We start from the raw sequence: 5,055 nt of genomic DNA, 5'->3' as shown, positions 1-5,055 counted from the left end.
GCTAACAATACTGCTAATGTCACAGCTTTTAACTGCTTTCTTACAATCGGTTAGTTTTCCCGTCACACAATCGCAATGAAGAGTGGAGAATATAATTGGTCTAAAAGTGAAATTCACATTTATTTGTAAAAACAACAATTAAGAAAAACCTAGATTAAAATTGAATAAAACAATCTCTGAAAGAGAAAAATCTGCAAAAGGAAGAAACAGGTTATCCAAAAAAAACAACAGTCCAAGTCTCCCATTGCACAGCTCAGTTCAGTTCATCTCATGCTTTTCATTTAAAGTCTGTCACCACACCAGCAGGGGAGATCACCACGCAGTCCTGGCAGGAAACTGTTCCATCCACCTATCCACCTGTATGGAGGCCAGCTGCTAGATCTCCACTCCAATGAACCCAGTTATGGTTGGTCCTTTCAGAGCCTGCACGTTCCAGCTGCACACCCACGTCCTGTGCTCTCACTTGTGCTTTTCCTTTAGTTGAACAATTGTGAGCGTTGAATCAAAGACCACACCAAGCCGCCTCGCTGCAGGGTTGACAGGTTGACCAGGTTTGGAGGAGCTGAGCAGTGGGATGGTCCTCTCCCCCTCTTCCAACTTCCCCCACCTGGTTTTAATTGTCCAGCTTAAGAGGGCATGGGACTCATTCTCTCAGCCAATGAGAATCCAGCAATTCAGTTCAGGGAGAGGAAGCAATTACCAGCAGATTATCAGGATGAGTTGAGTAAAAGAAAAACATGCTCAATCCAAAACACCAAATGTTAAATAAAGAACCCAAAATACAAAAAAGATAAAATACAATCCAAAACAATCAGATAAACTTTGCAATGGTCTGTGACACTACCAGCTCATATCCATTCTGACCAGGGATGAAGACCTGTTGAAGAATATGGGGATAAGAAAATCATGGACTACCCCATATCATCCGCAAGGAGACCCCCAGCCAGAGTGTTTAATCAAACGTTGTTGTCAATGTTGTGTACTCTCAGCAAAGAGAAAGAACATCAGTGGAGTCAAAATGTTTCTATTTGGTCCATGCTTATAACAGCACAAGATGTTTCACCCCATTTTTTGATGTATGGCCATGAAGCCAGACTGCCAGTAGACTTGTGCTTTGGAACGACAACTGACAAAACTGAARAGAGTCACTCCCTCTATGTTTCAAAGCTCAAAGATGATCTCCATTAAGCCTACAAGCTAGTATCCGAGGCAGCAGACAAACTCCATCAAAAGAACAAAACGGCTTATGACAGAAGAATTGATTTCCAGTCTTTAGATATAGGAGACAGAGTCTTGCTAAAGAACTGGGGTCTAAAAGGGAAGCATAAGTTGCAAACAAGATGGAGTCCTATACCTTATCAAGTTGTTGGAAAAATGCCCAACCTTCCTGTGTACCAACTGAAAAAAGACAATGGAAGTGGTCGACTGAAAACCATCCACAGAGATCACATCCTTCCTACTGGCCAACATGTGAGATTGCCAATTTATGAGAAAAACCAGAACTGTTCTGACAGACAGAAAACAAAAGTCAAGACACCAAAGCAAGTTGCAGTTGTGTTTGGACCTCAACTGTCACATGATTCTGCTGATGCAGCCGTATGCTAATGAGGACTTCTGTAGGCTGCTGTTTCGCTAATCTCATGGATCTTAAGAAGCTGCAGAGGATTGTTACCGGACTGGATAACAACGGACGGACTCCAGATAGTCACTCTGAGTGCCCGTGTCATTCAGAGTACCTCTGGCAACGTGGGAATGAAAACAAGTAGCTGTGGAGCACATGGAGTCCATCTCTTTGATCATCTGTGGACTGCTGTTTGGACGCTCAGAGGATCTCAAGGAGCGAGGACAACCTGTTGGCCTGGAATAATCTAGTGGGAATTTCAYGTTTACAAGGTACTGAGTCTTAAGTTATTTTTATTTTTGCTCTTGGAGTGAATAAACTCCTGTTTCGGGGGTTTAATTGGATTTCTGCACACACAAGCGTCGATACAGGCCTGCAACAAACGGTGTATTTGTACTGGCTTTAGATTTAGTTGCGGACAGCAAATTCTAGAAAGTTTGGTTTACACTGTGGGTGGGAATTCACTACAATTGGACATTTGTTGTGTTTTAGCCTGATTGCAAAAACCTGTCACCTAATTTGTTTATTATTTTTTTTAACTAAAGGAGGGTTATTATGTTCTGCATTAACCTGTGTAAAGTGTAATTTTATTAACATTGGTATTCCCTTTAACAGGAAATGTAACTTTTAAAAGTAAGTTTCAGAGACCCAAATTTATTTTATTAAGAAAAAAGTTAAGCTAGAAGCATATAGTACGAGAGTACACTGTAAAAAAAAAGAACCCAGAGCCTACTTATTTAATATAATCTGAGTAAATAAGGGGCTACATCTCTGTGCATGCGTGGTTTCTCTCCGGGTACTCCGGCTCCCTCCCACAGACCAAAAACATGACTGTTAGGTTAATTGATAACTCTAAATTGTCCCTAGGTTTGAGTGAGAGAGTGAATGGTTGTTTGTCTCGTTTGTCTCCATGTGTCCCTGCTGGACTGGAGACCTGTCCAGGGTGTACCCCGCCCCTCGCACTGTGACTGCTGGATATGGACACCAGTGACCCTGAAAGGAATWAGCAGGTATAGATGATGGATGGATGCATGTTTACATTTTAGCTATTGTTTTGCTTTGTTTTTAGCTTTAAAAACTCCATTTCAGCTGCTTTAACAAATTTCAGCCATATTATTCAGAACTCTCTGCATTTTTTCAGAAAATGAAGTTTATACAAAAATATCTTCTATTAATAACTAAAACCTCAGATAACTATTTTTATTCACACATTTGTACATTTTAGTTTGCCAAATGTGTCAGAAATATATTTTAACAATCATGACTTAAAAGTATCAAACAATATTTTCTACTTTTATGCTGACAGCTCTGTGATGTACTCTGTTGTATTAATACCTTGTCAGGTGTTCTATTTAGTTTTTACCTGTTTTGTATTTCACTATAAGATTTGACAATGACATTTAAACACATAAACAAACGGACTTATGTGAAAAAAAAACATTTTAGACCAATTTCTGAAGTCCAACAGATTTTCCTAGTTTAACACAAGAATCTTTCTGTGTGCTTTGACTAATAGGCAGTATTGAAGTTATTCTGACAGCCCATCGAACTAAAGAAGCTCTTCATTGGGTTCCTATTAAGAAGAATTAGCTGTGGTAATTAAGACGCCTGATTGAGTGTAGCTACCTTAGTGAGGGGGAGCAGAAATTACTGGTGGTGTGTAAGGGTTTTAATGCACTTTAAACATATTCAAGTGAAAGTGTATATATACCATTTAATTTCTGCAGGTTATTTTTGTGTAGGAGCTGAGGGTTGAAACCCCAACCCTGGAGAACAGCTGCCACACACATTGGGCCAAGCTGCCCAGATATAAAGACTTTGAATTATTTTTTTAATGAAGCATACAGACTTGCCTCACAAGACAGGATAATTGTGCCGAATTCTGGCCTGATTTTGCCTTTCGGACAATCTTAAAGACATCCAGATTATCATGATTCTCGCAAGATTTCAAGAAGTCTCGCGTGATTTCACATCTGCCATTTGAATGTTCATGAATGAAATATGTTTTCGTCTGGTGTGTTGTCTCTTGCCGTGTGGCTGTACACCACACACTGTAGGACCAAATATTTATACCAAAATTTTGACTTACATTAGTGTTAAAAAAAACACTGTTTCCCAATCCCTAAATCCCTAAATTACTAAATTTCCAAATTCCCGGGCCACTTTTTGCCCCAGTCCACCCCTGGTCACAGTGAGGCTTTATTATTAGTGAGATGGTGTTTACTTTTGTTTTAAGTTATTTGTATTTACTCATTGAGTCTCATCAGAAAAAACAAAAAAACAAAAAAGAAAACTTGACAGTATTTTCTGTCATTATCTCTCCTTACTCATTGAACTCAGACACATTGTCGTCTTCGCTCTTAGCGATCCTCCAGGACTCATCCTCAGCAGGGAGCACATGCAGGAGCCTAATGGATATGTTTGTTTACCTATTTGTCCTTGACATAATCAGTCGATCAGCAGGCTAATTCACTGCCACCATGGACTCATTACATTTCCATTTAAATTACAAATAGATTTCTTTAAAGCTTTCGTTTTCCACTGCATGTGTGTAGTACTGAYGTACAGTCGACATGTCTGTCTGTGGACACTTCTAGAGCTCAAAAACTGTGAATCACAGCATCTTTGATAGCTCACACTCATTTAAGTTTCATAAAAATACAAAAAAACAATCCATTCTGTGTCAGTGATATTAATGTTTCTTGTGTCAATTTTAAATAAAGTTTTTAAATTCCATATATTTATACAGCACCACAATAAATGTAATCCCAGTGAACTTTTCAAAGATAATAATAAATATTATCTTCCTCTTTCTGAAATTATTGGACAGTCAGTGGGGATTRTACTGAGATTCAGTGCYACCAAACKGCCATCATTCTTTGTGGTATCTTAGCCAATTGTTAGTGCATTTTGTGGACCAGAACTTGGCCATACAAATTTTGCTGTGTTGGTTTGGTGCAGATAAGCAGTMGTCAGTGGGCAAGAGGCAGAGTATCCTCTATATTTATCAGACCATCACAGTACCAACACAGAAAGACACAAAAATAAATCCTCACACTAACCTGTTCAACAACAGTCATATTTCACTGGGCTGTGAGCTGATGTTCCTGAAGGAGTCTCCAGAATGTCCAGTGATGTTCATGATGATTCTTCATTTCCAGATGTGAATTACAGAGGTACGCAGTCCTGTCTCTTGACTTTTGAACATGGAAAAAAAAAATAAAATCAGTGAAATTTAATCTCAATACAAACAGAGTCATTGTAGGCATGTCCAGTACATCTCTAACTCACATGAATTGTATATTTGRCAACTCCAACTTGTCTTAAGAGCATTAGAGCTGTGTTATCCCAGGTGAAAAATATATACTTAAGTACATTTTAAATAGACTGCATTTGTCTGAAATACATTTTAACATTATCAATAGAATGTACTT

At 38.8% G+C, this 5,055-nt stretch overlaps 1 protein-coding gene and 1 long non-coding RNA gene across 2 annotated transcripts in view; both read right to left on the bottom strand.

The window, feature by feature from the left end:
- Positions 1-186, bottom strand: part of LOC106535385 (uncharacterized) — a gene marked incomplete in the record, with an annotated part of 1,654 nt that extends 1,468 nt beyond the window's left edge. Inside the window, 1 exon segment of the mRNA XM_014032387.1 lies at positions 17-186.
- Positions 1-840, bottom strand: part of LOC106535386 (uncharacterized) — a 6,844-nt gene extending 6,004 nt beyond the window's left edge. Inside the window, exon 1 of the long non-coding RNA XR_001312436.1 lies at positions 358-840. This is a non-coding gene — a long non-coding RNA (uncharacterized LOC106535386). The remainder of the gene's footprint in view (positions 1-357) is intronic.
- Positions 841-5,055: the final 4,215 nt, after the last annotated feature.

This window comes from Austrofundulus limnaeus, unplaced genomic scaffold (genome assembly GCF_001266775.1).
Source record: "Austrofundulus limnaeus strain Quisiro unplaced genomic scaffold, Austrofundulus_limnaeus-1.0 Scaffold1437, whole genome shotgun sequence".
Taxonomy (NCBI): domain Eukaryota; kingdom Metazoa; phylum Chordata; class Actinopteri; order Cyprinodontiformes; family Rivulidae; genus Austrofundulus; species Austrofundulus limnaeus.
This window is presented reverse-complemented; position numbering and strand designations above follow the sequence as displayed.